Source organism: Balaenoptera musculus, chromosome 2, assembly GCF_009873245.2.
Source record: "Balaenoptera musculus isolate JJ_BM4_2016_0621 chromosome 2, mBalMus1.pri.v3, whole genome shotgun sequence".
NCBI classification, from domain to species: Eukaryota; Metazoa; Chordata; class Mammalia; order Artiodactyla; family Balaenopteridae; genus Balaenoptera; species Balaenoptera musculus.
This window is the reverse complement of record NC_045786.1, coordinates 160668488-160690064: the sequence shown is the minus strand read 5'-3', so window position 1 is coordinate 160690064 and position 21577 is coordinate 160668488. Positions and strand designations below refer to the sequence as shown.

Sequence of the window (21577 nt, the reverse complement as noted above, 5' to 3'; positions counted from 1 at the left end):
TCATTTGATCAGTCTTTATTAAAGACTTATTAAGTGCCAAGCTCATGTGTACTAGGAGCTCACCCTACTGTTGATACCAGAAAGAAAGCAGGCGTGATGCATGCGATGATGGGGGAAGTAGAGGGTGCTATAGACAGCAGGGAGAGGCAGCAAAGGGAAGGCTTCCCAGGGTGAGTGATGTCTGAGCTGGGACCTGAAGATGGGGCAGGGTGGTCCTCTCAAGGGCTGGAAAAGACTATGCCAGTAGCACAAGGCCCAAGACACAGGCAGAGGAAAGGTTGTAGAGCAGGGGCCACCTAATGCGGGGTTCTTGTTAAAGGGTTTGGGCTTGTCCTGAAAGTAGTGGGGAAGTTAGTGAAGAGTTTTTAAATAGGCGTGTGGTGTGATTGTTTTTATGAAGCGTGAACCCTCTGGAGAATGACCAGAAAGGAGTAGAGTTGTGGTGCAGATGGTAGTCACTTGGGTTTGGATGGGGCTGGAGAGAAGTGAGTGGCATCTGGAGATATTCAGGACCTACCTATCAGGTAATGGGGAGGGACTAGCCGGGGTCCAGGTGGATCCTAAGGTTTCCAGTAAATGGTGGGGACTGTATAACTGAGGGAAGACACACAAAAGGAAGAGCAGGTTTGAGGGGAGCTGGGAGAGGTGTGTGGTGAGTTCAATTTCAGACGTACTGAGTTTGAGGTGCCACCTGGGGACATTGAGCAGGCAGAGTATGTGCAGGTCTGGAGTGCTGCAGGTGAGAGATCCAGGCTGGAGGAAAGAGATTTGGGAATCCTCAGCCTAGGCCGGTTAACCTGGGAGAGGGTATGAGAGAAGAAGAAGATGTAGCATACCCCTTGGGGTTGAACAGAGGGAGAACCTTAGAAGGAAACTGAAATGGAGAGGCCCAAGGAGAAAGTAAACCAGGAGCGCCGACCTCAGTGACTGGTCCTGCTGACTTGCATTCATTCCATCTTTTTTGCTTCCTTCACCCATTTTTCCTTTTTTCCTATTTTGGTTTCTTTTTCCTATAATTTCTTCCTCATGCACCAGGTCTGCCTACAACCACTAGAGTCAACTGCTTGAGGAACTGTGGTTAATTTATTTTTGTACCCAAAGTACTAGACGTGGAATGGGCTTAATAAATACAGGTTGAACTGAACCCACAGGCATTGCTTTGCTTCTCTGTTAGTCAAGAAGCCCAGAGAAGTTGCCATCCCTTGTTTGAGGTTATCAGACTCAGGAACAAGCAACTTCATACAGCTATGGCTATATAATGAGACTGATTTTTAACAGAAGGGAAGAGTGCTCTAAATGGGAACAGGTGTGGTCCCTAGAAAATATCTTGCCCCTGGACAGGCCTTCCCACTGTTGCCAACATTTAAGGACAGTCATGGTTAGAAGCTCTGCTCTGTAGCATGTAAACAGATGGCTTAGGCCCAGGCCTAACCTGGCCCAATGACTGTTTAGAAATCATCTGAGTCAGGGCAACACCTGTTCTTAGTTTGTGTCCATACATCACTTAGGAGATTCATACCAAGAGAGAGTGGTATGTTATCTTGCAATGTTCTCCCGTCAAGAAAACTCAGAATTATCATAGCATGTAGATTTGGCTGATAAGCTTTGCTACTGCCCAAATTTAAGCTGGGGGGAAAAATCTTTACTTTCCTTGCTTCGTTGAATAACATTTCACTTCTATTATGACAATTATAAGGGCTATACAATAATACCATTGTAATGCTGTACCCGGCAGCTTCAACTATATGGGTAATATTTTATTGCTTAAGCTGAACGTGTGGTTAAATGATGCTTGTCAGTCTTCATTGTTTTTTGACTGTGTGAGGTATTTGATAATACATTAAGGAACTAAAAACAAAAAGGTTAATATATTTGTATCCAACATAGTTAACTTAGATTGTCAACTTTTTTCTAAACCCACCATATTTGAACTGTGGAAAGTGGCTTTTAAAAATGGGGGGAAAAAAATGATTGCTGCAGGGAAATATTGCTGGTCATTACAGCACCGTCCTCTCAGAGCTGTTGAAATTCCTTGCATATCATTCATTGAGTTTCATAACACTTTTTCAAGAGAAGCTATGGGAGTCTTTACAGAATTTAAGGGGAATTAGAAAACTTTCTAATTTTGAAAGTATATGTTAGAGAGGTTTGATGGAGGTGGTGAGAGAGGAGTGTATCAGCGGGGCACAACTACTCCCATGGGGCAGTGTGTCCTTGAAAGAATATCACAATCTAGAATGAGGTGGTCAGCCTTAAGAACCTGTTTCAGAGAGTAAGACCTGTGTTACCCCAGCTCATTGGGAATTTGTAAAACCAGGTTGCAAGTTCAGTAATTTACGATGAGATTTGGAACTACCAGGGGCCCCAAGAATGTGTGCCCTCTGGCCAGGCCATGATCTCCCTTTAGGCAGGCCATGTGGGAGCTGGAGCAAACCAGAAATTGCTTGGTGAGCATGGAATCAGAGAAGGGAAATTGCCCAGAAAACCTTCCATATCTTCCTAAGGGGAGTAGTACTGCCTCACGGACCAGACAAGTTCCTCTGTGTATCCTTTCTGGGCTGTGCTAGGGTGGGCACTGCCTCTACTGGCCTCTTGAGAAGGCTGTTTAATAGAGTGGTGAAGACATTTGCCAGTTGGATTAGAAACACCTGGGTTTGGATCCCAGCTGCCGCTTACCAGTTGTGTGACGTTGGGCACCTTACTTAATTCCCCAAGTCCAATGGTTTTTCATCTGTAAGTTGGGGATGATAATAATGTCTATTTGACAGTGGTTGTGAGGATACAATCTTAAATGTAAAACATTTAAGAGAGGACCTAGTATTTAGGAAACTCAGTAAGTGTTATTCTTCCGCACTGTTATTGTTATTTGTGACTCCCATTTCCACATTGTGGTGACTGACCTCTTCAAATTGACTCTTTTCTTGCTTTTGTAAATATCTTTGTTTCTTCCTTTTACTAAGAGAATACATGCTTGTTTTATAAAACTTATAAAACTTATTTCTTATAGTACAAATAAGTATAGCAGCCACTGGTAATTGCACTTCTTACATTGCTAAACTTAAAATTTTAGTATACCATTGTAATTTAGCAGTCATATTTGAACCTCTATTTTCATGCCAGCTGAAATTAATTTGTACAATGTCACTGCCTCATTGCCTTCAAATAGAGCTTCAGTAGGTTTTTACTTCTCTGATAGGTTTTACTTCTCTGTTTCTTCCCTCTTGCCCTCAACCTAACCCCTAGGATTTAAACAAAAAAAATTTTTTTAATGAGATTTTGGATTAAGGTTTATATTTTTTCTTTAGGGTATGTCTTTTTCAAGAATTCTTTTTAAATCTTATATTACATTTGATAATCACATTTTAATCATGCTGTCATGGGTTTTAATTAGATTCATTGTAAAATATTATTTCTTATATATCTTAATCTTTATCTTAATGTCCTTATTCAGCTTAAATTTACATTTGGTTGGAGTTTTTATTTTAAGTTTTAAAACCTCCAGTTAGGAAACAGGGACGTTTTAAAAATCCTGGAAACCTTTTGGGGAATTCCCTGACCGTCCAGTGGTTAGGACTCGGCACTTTCACTGCGGTGGCCTGGGTTCGACCCCTGGTTGGGGAACTAAGATCCTGTAAGCCATATGGCGTGGCCAAAGGAAAAAAAGAAAATCCTGGAAACCTTTTGAAGGTAACTTTTTCGTGCTTCTGCTATGATATGATAACACACACATTATGTGTTAGTTTTATAACTTAAATTTTAGAGGGCAGTTTTCTTTCAGCTATTTCTGAGTGTTTTGTGTAGAGGGGAAGGAGGGTCCTCATTGTTGTCTGCATGTATGGCATACGTACGTAACTTTTTCAAATAACAGGTTTGAAATTGAGATTGATCCTAAGCCACCCCTAAGATTACCTCCAAAGCATTTTGATGAATAAGTTGAAAAGTCTAACAAAACTTAGAAGTTCTTACTTTGGCCTCTCATTTTAAAATTATAATTATAGGCTTTGATATTTGGTTACTCTGTTGTGGTTTATCACAGATATTCAGAAAATGTTTTTAAAATTGTATTTGAAGTGCATCACACATATGTCAAGTTTTTATCCTTTGGAATGTAAACTCCATCAGAGCAGGACTGTGGTATCACCAGCGTCTGGAATAGTGCCTTGTACCTCATAGTACATGGTTGCTGAATCAGTGCCTACTTGGTTTAAAAATTAAGGTTCTTGTTTTGAATTTAGACTGATAAGCACAGACTGCAGTTCAGTTAAGTCAGCCTTTATTTGCTGTATGATTTTATTTCCTGGAGAGAGTTGAACATTTACCAACTTTGAACAGAGGCAGAAAAGAACCTTTCTTTGTTAGATTTTATTTCTTTTTCATTTTGGGCCTTCTTCTGAAATACTTAGAAAAAGGGTTTTAGAGACTCTCTGAGGTAAGATTGCTCTATCAGGGGAGTGTCAACTTCTCTGCTGAACTTTGAACAGGTTCTTATAATGTTTTCTGACGAATGGAGAAATTTTTTGGCTAAGGGATTTGTTGGAATAGAGAGGAATCAAGCACTTAATACAAACCATTACTCTCAAGCACAACTTTAGAAAGTGTTCTTGGCCCTCAGAGTGTTTTATTTTAAATCAGTGTCTTAGGTATTCCAAATATCCACTGACCTATCTTGACTGTTATCTGAGCATACCTCAAGAATTTCATGCGCATTTCCTTCTGTACTAGCTGTTTTCATTTGGACTCTAAAAATAGCTGAAATATGTGTAAGGGAAGAGTATAATACCTGCAAACTTTTTAACCTTTGGGCTGAGTAGTTATTCATTCAGGTATGTATGTTATAAAACAGGTAAGATTGACGTATAGACAAGGATCAGTAAATAGTTTGGTTAGATCTATTGGACCATCTGAAGCAAATGTAAATCTTAGATTGGCCTCTCTACCTAGATAAAGAAAGCTTTCCAAAGTCCAAACCTGATTATAAATGAGCAAGAATTTTTCTTGATTTTAGATTTTCTGTTACTTGTCTTACTTGGTCTAGATAATTAATAACTAGTCATATAAATAAGTAGAGGGGTTATACATATAAACATGGAGATATTATGCATTTTAGAATAATGTATTATCACACCAGTTATTACAGAATTTGGACACCTGTTTACTTAAAGAAATGGAATATTCAACCTTCACTTAATTTCTAATAAATTTAAGGGATAATAGTCTGAGATGTTTTTCTTCCAGTGCTGGATTTTTCACCTAAAGAGACATTGGAGATGTCCTTGAATGTCTGTCACCAATGGTCTGTCATAATAGTGTGGTCTCATGACCATATGGAATTGAGAGAAATTTGCTCACATGGGGAGGTTTGTGAGTTGTTACAAAATGGCAGACATGGGGAACTGATGGTGTTTTAGGGTCTCTGTCTAAGTTCTGTCATTGTTCTTGGTGTATATGGTTTCAGATCTAATTCCTTATAATGCTAGACGCTCTAACAGCTTTCTGCTGTCCTCCTTGTGGGTGGATGAACATTGTCATGCTGGAAGCTTGACATGCCTTATCTCATTTAATCCTCACAATGAGTTGGGCATTATCTTTTCCATTTTAAAAGGAGGAAACTGAAGTTCTGAAAAATTGGGAGATTTGCTGTGCAAATCTGGGCAATCATACAGCTAATATGCAGAAGAGCCAGAATTTGAGTATTTATCTGTCACACTTCTGCTTGAACTTTCACTTTTAAAATTATAAATGACATGGACCCCTTTGAGACTCTGATCAAAATGCAGAATTTTGCATACAACCTCCGGTGGGTCTTGGATACACCCCTCTTTCAGTCTGTGAGCTCAGGCTGTGGGCCTAGAAGCCTCTTGCATGAGGCAATCTTACCCCTTCTCTCGGCTTAACAGGATCTTTCTTCCCTAATCTTTCTTTTCTCCAGAGTGAAGGTGGTGGTAGGATGGAAAATTTGTGAAAAATTCAAGACCTTCATATTTTTAAGAAAATAATTTGCCTCTGAAGTATCACTCCTCCCCCACTTCCCCTGCAAATGCCTGTTTTGAATGGCCTTTATCTTTAGATCTCAAGAAAGGCCATATGGGGTATTCATTTCCTCACTTGGACAATTAATGTTAAGGAAAAAAAATCTCCCTTCAAGGAGGAAAGGGAGGAGGTTGTGAATGGTCGTTCCTTTATTGTACCTCTGAGGGTAGATCCAAGTCTGTCTTCCCTACCAAACAGCACCTTTGTGCGCACCTAGGCAGTAGGTATGTGACAGTTCTCCAGAGAATGAATGGATGACTCATATTTCCTTCATGCATTAACCAAATCCCCCGGCCAGTTGTTGAGCGCTGTACTTCATTGGTCTTGTCAGATACACACCCTACCTGAACATGGCATTTTCTTTTCTGTTAACAAAGCCTTTGCTCATATCACTGTCTTAACAATATGTTGGTTTAGCAAATATTTTCCTATTTGGTTCTCCAAGCAGTTTGTTCATAAATAAATGTCACTTGGATTTATCTTTTAATGAACTGACAGGATACCCAGAGGCAATTTAAATTCTTAAGAATCAGTTTAAGATGTTAATTTCAAAAAAAGAAAGAAAAAGAAAAGATGTTAATTTCACTAGACAAAACATGCATGTCACAAATCCTATATGAGAAGTAGCAACATGTTATAGAAATAACTTCTATCAAGGGTCTGTGCCACCTTATATAGATCATCCAAATGAAATCACTAACAGGTGTGCAGAGTTTTTATTTATAAATAGGACAGAGTAATTGTGTTATTTTGAACAAGCTTTAACTGAGCAGGCTAAGAAGATACACAAGTAATTTCATGCTGGGTGGAAACAGCTCATTTCCTTGTGAATATAAAAACAACTTGTCTGCTCAGTGATGTTACAATTGTTTAGACGGCTCAGACTTTGACTTAACAAACTAATTTCGATATCAAGTGGATTTTTAGCAGATTGAACTTTGTACCAACCATCAAATTCAACTGCAGTTGGCAAAGCACGGGGTTTTGTAGGCAACAAGGTGGAGTTTTGGTGCTAGTTGAATATGGGTTCAAATCCCTGTATACTACCTGTGTGGCCCAAGGAAACCAACTTAACTTCTCTGGATTTTGTTTCTTTCATATATGATACGGGATAGTAACAATAGCTTTCTGTTGGGTACTGACAAGGTGCCTAGCACTGTAGTAGATGCTTTACGTATATTTAATTTAATCCTGAGTTAATTGACTTCCTTCCTCCTCCCACCATCTCAGAGATGGAGTGGACCAAAGATGGGCAGTGTCCAGACCAAGGGGAGGTCCTGATGCAGGACACTTGTTGTAGTATAGAGTTATTTTTCTTTAGTCATTTCCATTTTCTTTTTCATCATGTAAATTTGTTCATTGGTTGGAATAATTTACTGAGAAAGATGGATTGGAGAAAAATGACTCAAGGTGTTGTTATTAAGTCAGCCAATTAAGTTCACAGCTATACCACTGAGAATAAAGATATTCCCTATAATACCCTTTCTCTTCCTCCCAGAGTTTGGAGTGAATCATCTAGAAAATAACCTTAATTCTCACCCATATTTTGCAAATGCATATTTGTTTGTACTTTTATTTCTGGCACGTATTTTGAAGTCAGATTTATGTTTGAATGGTGACTTAAGGAAAAGAACACTTCTAAATTCTATATTGCAGTAGGATAACAGAAAGAAAAATGAAGCATGTTTAATAATGAAGACTATATCTAAAACTCCATATTATCATTTGTACAATATGTGTGACCCATTGCTAGAGTGCAGACTTCACTGTCCATTACAGTACCCCCTGGGCCTGGCTGGGGCAACTAGCAAGTGACAGCCCCCAGCTAGAGTTCAGGTCTTTCAGCTGCAGGTTTAACACTTTTCCCTCAACGACACTCTACTTTTCCTTTGAGCCATTGCCATTTTCCTAAAGAAAAGCAATCCAATTGTTGTATTTTTTAAAATAATTTATTTTAAAAGGAAAGAAAGAGAAAGAAAAATTGCCAAAGAGAAAGCCCCATTAGTGAAGGAAGCATTTAAGTGTAGAATTTTCTATACTACAGAAGATGTAATATGAAATTTTATACTGTTTAAGGGGACTTAAACTCTGATAATAAGAGTTAATATTACTTGAGCGCTTATTGTGTATGAAACATTGTTTTAAGTGCTTTTCATGTTTTTGCTTATTTTGATCCCCAACAATCCTATGAGTGAGGTACTCGTATCCATCTTAATTTTACAGATGGTGAACAGAGACAAAGAGTTGTTAAGTAACTTGCTCATGGTTATGTGGCAGAGACCACAACGGGACTAGTTATTCTGCCTTCTTGATCAGCATCTTTCCTCCCAGTATGTGACCTTGGGCCAGTGACAGGTGGCCTGCCACGGAGCGCATGCCCTTAAGGACAGCCTGGCACAGTGCAGCCTCCCAAATCTGATGGAGATTGTTTAAAGTACTCTTGAGATTTGTTATCTTTTGCTTTAATTACTACTACAATTTATTTTGTTTAAAATATGTTTTTGAAGTCACATCAGGCAAAGAAAGATAAGTCTGAGAAGGAACATGAATCATGATTAGGCCACAAGACACGGCTGGGAATGTCTGAAGTGCTGAGGGCAGAGCTGTTTGATAGGAAGCCTTTTGCAAGCTTGTTCCCTGGCAGAGTTGGAAGTAGCAGTCTGATGAAATACACCCCAGGAGAGCTCCCTGCTGAGAGATTTTCCAAAGCAAGATCTGGTTGCACTGCTGTTGGATGAACTTGGGGGCTTCTGGAGTCAGAATCTGCATCCAGACAAGAAAAAGTGGTAGAACCAGTGAGCCTGTTGAAGCTCTTGCTGCCTTTATTGATAGAGCTGGATCACTGCGATTTAGCTGCTGTGCACACAGGTATTATTTCCACCTGTTAGAGCAGTTCACACCACCCAAGTGTTTCCGTTCTACCATCTGTGAATTATGAGCATGGGGACAGGGCCACTGTAAATTGTTATTCCACTTTTAATTCCTCTTCTGCAAGTCATGATTCTATCATTTAACCTTTGCATCTGTTTTTTTTAATTGAGACTTTTATCATTATATCCCTTGAATATAGGGTAATTGGATATAGGATAATAGAGAATAATTTCTATTACCCTTGATAGCACATACATATTAATGGTAGTTCATCCTCTTCTACTTTTAAGTGTAATGAAAATATCTTATGTATTTTTAAGTAGAACTTCTAATAAAATATAACTGGTGTTATGGTACTTAAACAATTAAAAAATATCAAGTGTATGTTTCTGAGTTATGTACCTCCAACCCCCCACCCCATTCCTTGATCCTCAATGAGGAACATATAAAAGGGAATCCATTAGAGCCTTAAGTGTGGCCTTTATTAAATGGAACTTTATATTATTGACAAAAAAGAGAAGTAGCTTTTTTATATTAAAAAGGGAAACAGTTTTACTCTTTTCTTGGAGTATTTGTGTATATGGAAGAAGTATTTGCTATAAGTAGAAAACCACCTCGTAAATATGTGGGGTAAAAAGTTATTTCTTGTATGATGAAACCATGATTTGCAAATTTTGGTTAATGAAGAAAAAACAAATACAGCTTTTAGTAACAGAAGTCTATGAGTTTCTTCATGTGTATCTGTGTAGGATTTTAACCACGAAAGTAATTTCCCTGATTTTATCATCCTCAGCTTTTTCATGGTAATACCATTGAGAACAGTGGAGCTGCTATACATATATTTTTTTAAGGCAATGGAAAATATGTTGGGTAATATTCTTTTAGACAATAGATATTAAATGTGACTAGATTCTTTCTTAAAATGTATAAGGCCCATATTCATTTATAGTTTTGGGGGGGGTTATAATTTTTTTTTTTTTTTTTGGCCACACTGTGCAGCATGTGCGGTCTGGGATCTTAGTTCCCCGACCAGGGATCGAACCTGTGCCCCCTGCAGTGGAAGTGCGGCTTAACCACTGGACTGCCGGAGAAGTCCTCACTTAGAGTTTTAAAATCCTTTCTAATTCCCTTTATCTCTCTGTGGCCCTCCTCCCCCAACATCATAACCATTTCTTTTTCCTTTTTTTTTCACCGAGGCATGTGGGATCTTATTGTAGTTCCCTGACCAGGGATCGAACCTGTGCCCCCTGCAGTGAAAGTACAGAGTCCTAACCACTGAGGCACCAGGGAATTCCCCATAACCATTTCTATATAACATAAAACAGCTATAATTTTAACCTGAGAAAAGTGAATGTCAGAAAAATAAGCAGCTATTCCTAAATATACCCATTTCAGCTCTTCTTTTCATTTTTACATTGTGTGGTTACAACTTCTAAAAATATTGCTCACACTACTAACTGTCTATGGTGAGACAAGATAGAAGGAATAACTAAGACTTGAGTTCAAGAAAACATGAAAAGTATTTTTTTCCTGTGACTTAATTGAAATATAAAAACTGGAATATGGGCCAAATTAGACTGAGGTTATCTGTTGTTTTCACTGTCCTCTCAATAAAAAGAGAACAGCTACTATTTATTCATTGCCCTAAAACACAGGCATTTGTGAATTAAGCTAATAAGCAAGCCCCAAAAGGCCCAAATTTAGGAGATTTGAACAAAAAGAAATCTATCCAATTCATTTCTTGGAATGGCGTATAAGAAATGATCCTGCAATATAACAAACTAGTTAACTAAAATGATTGAAGAATGGGAGGCTCTGTTTTACCCTCAGTTTCATGGGTCCTAAACCAAGTGACCTTGTACGTGGTAGTACAAATAGAGAACATCAGCCTTTGATGTTGAAAGTGTGTGCGGTAACATCTGTTATTTCTGTCATTTTTGTGTAGTAAAATGTTGTATGTACTAAATTTTCCTGTTTAATTCTGGCTTACTCTTTAAAAACGTGTTTGACATTTTAATTTTATAATTGAATATCTTTCTTCATAGCACTTATCAATATCTAACTTCTCAGCTAATTTTGCTTGTCTTTCTCCTCCTACTGGAATGTAAGTTACTTGAGGGCAGGAATTGTGTTCTTTTGTTCAGTGCTGTATCCCTACCACCCAGAACAGTGTTTGACTCACAGTAGGTATTCAATCAATATTCATTGAATGAAAAGATGAATCTTTCTAAGACTTTAGTCCATTTTTCTTAGAAAGTATATTTTTTGAAGAATGATCTTATTGTGTTTCAGGATCATTGTTTCTTCATAGCATCTTATTGTCCAGGATGGTAAGTAGAAAAGCTGTGAGCAGTCCTCTATGTAACTAGTGATCCCAATTCATGTCCTGGGCTTTCTTTCAAGAAATTCGCTTACCGTTTTACTTTTTTCCTGAAAGTTAAATGCTCCAATAACAACAACAAAATCTGGTCATTTGAGGACTTCAGTTACTTGGGCTTCAGTTTAATAAGTTTCAGTATAATTTCAAGACTAAGATGTACTGTTGATTGTCATCTTCTTGAATCCTCATATGTGTAGAGTACAGTGATATTGTATATTGTAACCTTGACTGTCAAATAGGTAATGTATTGTTTAACCAATGATAGAAGAAAATGGATTGAAATTAAACAGAAAAGAAAAAAAAATATTGTCTGCTTTGAGGCATTGTGACCATCACACTATCTGTCAAAAGGAAGAAGTGCAGTGCTTCATTATTTATGGCACACACCGTGTAGAGGTAAGCTCTAGACTTGAATTAGGTTAATACTTGTTAACTGCCCTTGTTAGATGATCTCTGCCAGGGATAGACTTTATCTAGTGCTGTCTCCTCTCATCTCCCTCCTGATGAAAAGTCTTCTGACTTCTGCCTAGTCTAAGAAAAGCATCAGGATAAAATTATAGTTGCAATTTTATATGGGATTAACTTTTATCAAACTCAATGCATCAGTGGCTTAAAAAACCCTTTGGCTAATTTGTATGTCCCTGTACTTTAAAAATAGTACAACTAAAAAGACTCTTAAAATAATTAGACAAGAAATGACTTGTTTTTGGAAAGGGTTTACATTCTGACAGGATTTGGACCTGCTTATAATAGCTGGTGTCTCTTTAAATGACTGTGATTTGGGGCACTGCACCTTTTATCCAAGCTCTAAAATTTGTAAACTGTCTTTTCATCTGAACAGAAAGCTGAATTATCAAAATCACCTTGTTCTCAGAGTAAATGTTTGTTCTTTTAAAGTAAGTCAACTATGTTGTGTCTGGAAAGAAGCCAAGTTTTGTAGCTGTGCAACTTTTGTTTTTATTGTAGTTTGCATAGCAGTCACAGTTATCTGTACAATTTTAGGGAAGTGGCTATGAAACATTTAAACAGCTATGGAAAAATCATTGAATAACGTTATGAAAACTGATACGTTTGTTCAGAACAAAATAGGAAAGGGTGAATATAAACATGACAGTGAGGAAGTTTCACAAAAATTATTCGGTGATAATTGAGGATTGATCTAGAGGATGCTAGAAGACTCAGATATTTAGAGGCTTCAATTGGAATGAGTTTCCCACAGGTCAAGTCAGCTTGCTTTGATCACAGTGGGAGTAGAGAGAGCTATGAGAAAGAGAAGCCAAATGGAGGTAAAGTTTCTTATTGGGAAAGGTACTGGGTAGTTAGGAGTGGTGGGAGGCATGAACCAAAAACCATTAAAAAAATTATTTAAATATTCATTTATTTTAAATATTTAATATTTATATTAAATATAAATATGTATTAATGTTTATCTTAATTTTTAAAATTTATTTATTTATTTATTTTTGCTAGGTCTTAGTTGTGGCACGCGGGATCTTCGTTGTGGCACGTGAACTCTTAGTTGCGGCATGCATGTGGGATCTAGTTTCCCGACTAGGGATCGAACCCGGGCCCCCTGCATTGGGAGTGCGGAGTCTTACCTACTGGACCACCAGGGAAATCCCCCAAAAGCCAATTATTAAACGCTGGTTTATGGGGAAATTTTTATTACAATTAAACCAAGCCCATAAACAATACAGGATGTGCGTAACCCCAAAAATTTGGACTCAAGGAAGCGAAAACATGATTCTGAGGAAATATCTAGATCAAGTAATGACTGGTAATAGTTGAAATTTAAGGCACACAGGGAGCCTGTCTGTACCAAAGTTTTTGTATTTAAAAAATAAATACGTAAATGGTTCCCGTAACTTTAAATAAAAGGAAGACATTAGTTTGACTATTATTTGGACATTTTTATTTTCATGGAAGAAGCATAATTGACTCAAGTTTTGTTCTGCTTTCTCAGACACACCTAAAGAGATCCTATCTGCTAAATTTAGTGTACTCATAGCAAATGTTCTGAGTGCTTTTAAGTTTTATCAGCACAATTAAAACTTGCAAAGTACTTTACCACAACTTTTTGAGGAAGGCAGGGTCCGTGTTATTTTCCCTATGGATAAGCTGAGACTCAGTGAGGAAGTGACTTGCTCAAGTGCTGGTGAGTGGTGGAGCCAGGATTCAGAAGCCAAGCCTTTGGACCATCAGTCTGTGTCTTGGCACTACACCGTGCTAGTGGCAGCTATGGGAATTGCAATAGTCCCCTGGAGGAAATATCAATAGAAATAACAGCAGTTCCCCAAACAGCAAAAAATTGAAATATCTTTTATGGCTTTGGAAAATATGGTTGAACTTACAAGTGAAGTAATGAAACCACAGTTGGCTCAAGTACTGTAAAGCTGTATATAAAATAAGTTATTTTTCTAACTATATTTGGGAAATGAAGTAACTAACTTTGCCTTATAACTAAGGAGAACTCTTTGGTCCAGACTTTTTTTTTTTCTTAATTTATTTATTTTATTTTTCGCTGGGATGGGTCTTCATTGCCGTGCGCGGGCTTTCTCCAGTTGCGGTGAGCAGGGGCTACTCTTTGTTGCGGTGCGCGGGCTTCTCATTGCGGTGGCTTCTCGTTGCGGAGCACGGGCTCCAGGTGCACAGGCTTCAGTAGTTGTGGCTAGCAGGTTCTAGAGTGCAGGCCCAGTAGTTGTGGAGCACGGGCTTAGTTGCTCCATACCATGTGGGAACCTTCCGGACCAGGGCTCGAACCTGTGTCCCCTGCATTGGCGGGTGGATTCTTAACTACTGCGCCAGCAGGGAAGCCCCCATTTTTAATAAATTTATTTTATTTTTCAAACTTTTTTTTAAAAATTAATTAATTATTTATTTATTTTTATTTATGGCTGTGTTGGGTCTTCGTTTCTGTGCGAGGGCTTTCTCTAGTTGCGGCGAGCGGGGGCCACTCTTCATCGTGGTGCGCGGGCCTCTCACTATCGCGGCCTCTCTCGTTGCGGAGCACAGGCTCCAGACGCGCAGGCTCAGTAGTTGTGGCTCACGGGCCTAGTTGCTCCGCGGCATGTGGGATCTTCCCAGACCAGGGCTCGAACCCCTGTTCCCTGAATTGGCAGGCAGATTCTCAACCACTGTGCCACCAGGGAAGCTCCTTTCAAACTTTTCAATGCCAATTTTTAGAAAGCTTTATAAACTTCTCTACCCCTCAGTGTCTACAAAAGGACACTGACTAATTTTTAGCAACAATGGTTGTTATTAAATACATGACTAATTAATGTTTAGAGTTACTTGTTCCTTTGAAAAATAACTCCAGGCTACTTTGCCTTTGTAATTCTTTATAACTTCCTTTGAAAGGGTTTTTGTTTGTATGTGTTCTCTCTTGGTGAAACAGTGTTACCCATCACTTCCTGCTGCTGCCAACATGCTATTTAACAAGTCTTTCCCCTTTATCTTTTTTTTTTTGGCTGCACTGCGGGCTTGTGGGATCTTAGTTCCTCAACTAGGGATCGAACCCAGGCCCAGGGCAGTGAAGTACATAGAATCCTAAACACTGGACTGCCAGGGAATTTCCATAATTTGTCACCTTTTAATCTGCTTTTTTTTTTTAAATTTTTTATAATCTGCTTTTAATTGGATAACCAGATTAGTAAACTCATTACAAGTATGTGTAAAAAAAAGAAAAAAAAAGTTCCATAAAAGAGGAAGGAGAAATTTCTTCTTTGTGAAGGGCATATACTTTATTGCTTTGATTTTGACAAATTTTTCATTACTCAAACACATTTTTGCTTATTTAGTGTTTTTCATTTATGTTCAGATAGTTGAGTTTGCCAGGTATTTGTCAAACTGTACAAAATCTTGACCTAAGTATAGATATTAGAAAATAGAAAATATAATTAACCCACAGCTAGGTTCATCTATTTCTGGTTCATTTTTTTCCCCTTAGACTTTTTCAAATACACTGAATACGATATATTTAAACATTTAAAAATAAAGTTTTAAAATTCTGTATTTGATTTTGAGTGGTTCTGATCTTCAAAAATATCTTTTTTGAGATGAAATTCACGCAACAGAAAGTTAACCATTTCAAAGTAAACAATTCAATGGCAGTTAGTACATTCACAATACTACCTCTATCTAGTTCTAAAACAGTTTTATTACCCTAAATGGAAATCCTCTACCTATTAAGCAGTTACTCTCCATTCCTCCCTACTTCCACACCTCACAACCACCAGTCTACTGTCTGTCTCTGTGGATGTATCTATTCTGGACATTTCCTTTAAATGGAGTTATACGACATGTGACCTTTTGTGACTGTCTTCTTTCACTTAGCATAATGTTTCTGAAGTCCATCCATGTTGTAACATGTGTCTACTTTTTAAAAAAATGATTGAATAATGTTCCATTGTATGCATATTCCATAATTATCTTTTCGTCTACTGATGGACATTTGGCTTGTTTCCACCTTTTGGCTACTGCAAATAGTCCTGCTATAAACGTGTTTACATGTATTTGTTTGAGTACCTGTTTTTAGTTCTTTCAGGAAAATATATAGGAGTGGAATTGCTGTGTGACGTGGTAATTATATGTTTAATTTTTTGAGGAACTGCTAAATTGTTTTCCATAGCAGGTGAACCACTTTACATTCTTACCAGCAATATACAAGGGTTCCAATTTCTCCACTTCCTCAGCAAGACTTATTTTCTATTTTAAGTTATAGCCATCCTAATGGGTGTGGAGTGGTATCTCATTGTGGTTCTGGGTTGGTTTTCACTAATGGTGATTGAGCATTTTTTCATGTGTTTCTTGGCCATTTGTGTATGTTCTTTGGAGAAATATCTATTGAAGTCCTTTGCCTGTTTTTAAAAATGAGTTGTAGGGCTTCCCTGGTGGCGCAGTGGTTGAGAGTCTGCCTGCCAATGCAGGGGACGCAGGTTCGAGCCCTGGTCTGGGAGGATCCCACATGCTGCGGAGCAACTGGGCCCGTGAGCCACAACTACTGAGCCTAAGCGTCTGGAGCCTCTGCTCCGCAACAAGAGAGGCCGCGATAGTGAGAGGCCCGCACACCGCGATGAAGAGTGGCCCCCACTCGCCGCAACTGGAGAAAGCCCTCACACAGAAACAAAGACCCAACACAGCCAAAAAATAATAATAAATAATAATAACTAAATAATAAATAAAAAAAATTTTAAAAAAAAAATGAGTTGTTTGTCTTTTTGTTGTTGTGTGAGTTCTTTATATATTCTAGATTCTAGACCTTCATCAAATATATGATTTGGAAATATTTTCTCCCATTCTGTAGGTTGTCTTTTTGCTTTCTTGATTTGGTTCTTTGATGCACACAGTTTTAAATTTTGATGAAGTCAAATATATCTGTTTTTCCCTTTGTTGCTCATACTTTTGGCATCATATCTAAGAATCTATTTCCAAATTCAGGGTCATGAAGGTTTACTCCTATGTTTTCTTCTCAAGAGTTTTATGGTTTAGTTCTTACATTTAGGTCATTGATCCAGATTGAGTTAATTTTTGTATATGGTGTGAGGTCAGGGTCTAGCTTCATTCTCTTGATTGCAGATCTTTAATTGTCCCAGAACCATTTGTTGAAGAGACTGTTTTTTTCTCCGCTGAATAGTCTTGGTACTCTTGTTGAAAATCAGTTGACCATAGATACATGGATTTATTTCTGGACTCAGTTCCATATCACTGATCTAAACGTCTCTCCTTATACTGGTATCTCACTGTTTTGATTATGGTAGCTTAGTAGTAAGTTTTAAGATTAGCAAGTGTGAGTGTCCCAACTTTGTTCTTTTTTGATATTGTTTTGCCTATTTGGGTCCCCTTGCAGTTCACATGAATCTGAGGATTGGCTTTTCCATTTCTGTGAAAAGGCTCTTGGAAGTTTGATAGGGATTGCATTTGAATTTGTAGGTCACTTTAGGTAGTGTTGCCATCTTAACAATATTAAGTGTTCCAATCAGTGAACACAGAATATCTTTCCTACTATCCTATCTATCTTAATTTCTTTCAGCAATGTTTTGTATTGTTCAGTATACACATCTTTTCACCTCCTTGGTTAAATTTATTTCTAGGTATTTTATTCTTTTGGATGCTATTATAAATGGAATTGTTTTCTTAATTTTCTTTTTGAATTTTCTGTTGCTGGTATATGGAATCCATACTGATTTCTGCATGTTGATCTTGAACCTTGCAACTTTGCTGAGTTTATTGGCTATAGTAGTTTTGTTGTTGTTGTTTGTTTTTTTGGTAGGGGCTTTTTTGGGATTTTTTAAACTATAGGATCATGTCATCTGTGCATGGAGATGGTTTTACTTCTTCCTTTCCAGTTTGGATGCTTTTATTTCATTTTCTTACCTAATTGCTTTGGCTAGAATTTCCAGTACAGTGTTGACTAGTGGTGTTGAACATGGGCATACTTGTCTTGTTCCTGATCTTAGGGGAAAAGCTTTCAATCTTTTACCATTCAGTGTGATGTTAGCTGGGGATTTTCATAAATGCTTTCAAGAAATTCTCTTGTATTCCTAGTTTGAGTATTTTGATCATGAAAGAGTGTTGGGTTTTGTCAAATGCTTTTTCTGTGTCAATTGAGGTGGTTGTTTTTTTCCCTTCGTATCAATAATATGTCACATTGATTGTTTTTTTTATGTTGCACTCCTGGGTTGAGTCCCACTTGGTCATGATGTATAATCTTTTCAGTATGCTGTTGGATTCAGTTTGCTAGTATTTTGTTGAGGATTTTTGCACCTATAGTTATAAGGGATATTGGTCTATAGATTTCTTTTCTGGTGGTGTCTTTTGTCTGGCTTTGGTATCAGGATAATGCTGGCCTATAGAATGAGAAAGGAAATGTTCTCTACTTGTCTTTGATTCCCCCTCCCCCTTTGTTTTCTTTATGGATAGGTTTAAATTTTTTTGTGGGGGGAGGGAATTAATTATCCAGCTTCTCAAGGTTGTCATCCAAGACAAATACCCCAAAGTGGACTTACACAGAAAATTCTATGCCTGACAAAATTTAATCACAACATTTTATTGCTCAAACTCTACATACTCATCTTAGAAACAAACCGTATTATATTATAAAATCTCTGGAATCAGACGTTGTTATTTCAGTATGTATGTGTAGAAATTCTAAGACAGCATTGAATCCAAGGGTTCTAATATTATGAGATTTTAGTTACTCATGTATATAAACATTTTTTGGAGCAATTTTAGAAATATTGATACCTCCTTGGAAGTATTTACAAGATATAAACTTTATTTTGGCTAGCCTGAACTACTACTTAAGAGAGAACTTGAACACAGGGACAGGTACCAAAGCAAATACTTTACTACAACATAAAGTGGGTTAATGTTCAAATGTCTAAAATCGTAGACTTTCCTACGACTAAAATAGCTAATCAATAAATAATTTGCTAAATCTATATTCAGCTGTTTGCACAAAGTTCTTGCTACTCCTTTATAAGGTATATAATTTGTAAATAAAAAAGCTAATTATGATGCAGTTTTACAAATGTACTTCTTGATTTTCTATCCATATGTGGCATAATAAATGCATTGCTAAAATAAATTAACTTAGCAGATTTTTAAGAGTTTATTTCTTCTAGAATGTGCTTATTTTTAGAATGCCAGCAGATTATTCAGATATTTTTGTATATCATGATCAGTTCACAAAAGGTGCAGCCACAAATTATATAATAAACCTATAGTTTTATAATTCTATTTAAATTTTTCTGTTTGGAGGATTCAGATCCAACTAGATTTAAAGGGAAAAGTAATGTTTACAAAGAGTATTTTTAAGACCTTTTAATTTTGATTAAAAGTGATATGCCGTTATGACCGAAAGTTTTAGATTCTAAAGAATGCCCAGTCTTCTGTGTTTATGGCAAAAAATAAATATTTATAGAATTAAGTGCATAGCAGTGGTATGTTTTATAGACCAATCATGGTACATGCAGTCTAGTTCTAAAATAGAACACAAACCATAAATACAATGAACAGAAATGTATTGTGTTGTAATCAATCCAAATAAATGTAATTAGAAAGCTTTTTTTGGCAGGGTCTTTAATCGATTTTGTTGGTGTTTAGCAGAGTGGGTGAAACTAAATAATCTTTTATAAATATAGTGGTTTTCTAGTGGCAAAATGCATTCATATGTGTTTCACATTTAGGTCTCATGATGGAGTTATGAGGGAGGTATACCTTATTTTACACTTGAGAAAACCAAATTGTACTGATTGACTTTTCCACTTCACAGTGAGCAAGTATTGGAAATTAAACCCAGGACTTTGGACTTTTAGCAACATCTTTCTGTTACCAGATTTTTATTTTTTGTAAGTTGCAGTTCTGAAGAAAGAAGGAATAGGAATAGCACCTGTTTTCCAAAAACGTGATACTGTTCTTTTCCTACAGCTAACATATAATTTATTTTATAAACATAATCATAACTTCAGAAAATAACAACAGTAGGACTCAGACTTTGTGCTGTATTAAAGTGTGTTTGGATCTTCAAAAATAATGATTTCCACGCAGCTTTTCGAGGATAGGTTGTTCATATGACTATCTCCTACATAACATTGGAGGGGGGCGGTGTGCTGTAGTGCAATGATTTTCAAACTTTAACGGGTACGAGAATTACTTGAGAGTTTAATAGCTCTGTAGGGCTCACTGCTCTCCAGGTAATTCTGGTAGAGGTGGTCCAAGGACAGCACTTGGAGAAACACTGGTTTTAGAGTCTAACACACACAACAAGTATCTATTTGATAAGGTAACGGGGGTGATTTAATCTATGATATTGTTCTAGTTCTTGGAACAGAACCTGGTCCAACATAGTAGATGTTCAAAATATTCCATTCGTATGTGATGACTTGGGTGGCAACTGAGAAGCAGGAGAATATTCGTTCTTTCATTCAAAATTTACTGAATTCCTGCACTATTCTAGCCGTTTGGGTATAAAGGGAAAATGGATACATTCCTCACTCTTGTTGAGTTTCTTTGATTAATAGACTCATTTTAAAGGTATGTTTCTTCCTTTGTAAAAAATTGTAAGATGAAATTATTAATATTGAGGACATGTTTTAATATTGAGGTCACTTTTTCTCTGTAAATTAAAAACTCATTTTTTGAGGATTACAGGTTAAAGAAATGGCCTGAGTGTTAGTTCTTGTTTTATTGTTGCTCTAAAGCTATATTATCCAGTATAATGGCCACTAGATGTTTGCGGTTATTTAAGTCAGTTAAAATTAAGTAACGTTGGGAATTTGGTGCCTCAGCTGCACTAGCCACATTTCAAGTCCCCAGTAGCCACATGTGTGTTATATTGGAGAGTGCAGATACAGAGGAGTCCCATCATCGTAGGAAGTTCTATTTGACAGTGTTACTCTAAGAATCTAGAACAAAGCAGTGATTTTTCCATTGCCTTGATCTGTAAATGGATTTTTGAGATAAATATTAACAGTGGCCTGAGGCTGTCATTTCAACCCTTAAGTGCATTAGCACTTTTTCAGGTTGACGAGGCCCAGGGTTAGGATTGAGTTACTAGAACAGTTTATTACACAGCAACTAAGATTTGAATGCTCATATCTGGGCATTTTTCTTAAACCTCCGAGTAAGACACTTAAGTTATTTTACTGCTTTAGGTATATAGCTTTTCTCGTGGTGTATGTGTATGTGTGTGTGTGTGTGTGTGTGTGTGTGTGTGTGTGTGTGTATGTGTGTATTTACCTCCTTGGCATTACAGTTGCTTAAATTTGTATCTAGTGAACTTTGCAGGGGGCAAAGAAAAGTTGCAATTACATCTTTATTACTAGAATTTTTGGTATTTACATGAAATAATTTATTCATAGATGCCAAATTTGAGCGTAGTGACAAGTTGGATTAACGCTAGTCCGAATTCAACTAGGTCAAACCCCAGTTATGCTTATTATAAAATATTAATTACGGTAATGTAGTGTTTTGATAATTTAAAAACTAAACATTTTACGTTTTTTTGTTGAACTTACGTAAAATCCTGTAGCACCTGCTGCATTCTGATGTCTAGACATTTTTCTATGCAGGGTTCAAGAAATAGTCTGCAAGCGTAACTGACTTTTCGCCTCTATTTCCTGAATGAGTATCTAGATAGAGATAGGTCTTGCCTCCTTTTCTTTTTTTTCCCTTCACGTTTTGCTGTGGTCGCTTTCTGAGAAGAGAAGCAATAGGAGACTGTCACTTGGTCCCAGGTCATGGATTAGAGCAATTAAATCCTTTTGTACATTTCTGCTTCCTTCAGTGATTCTCCCT

At 37.2% G+C, this 21577-nt stretch overlaps 1 protein-coding gene across 2 annotated transcripts in view; it reads left to right on the top strand.

The window, feature by feature from the left end:
* Positions 1 to 21577, top strand: part of PTPN21 (protein tyrosine phosphatase non-receptor type 21) — a 67977-nt gene that overhangs the window by 5733 nt on the left and 40667 nt on the right. The window lies entirely within an intron of this gene.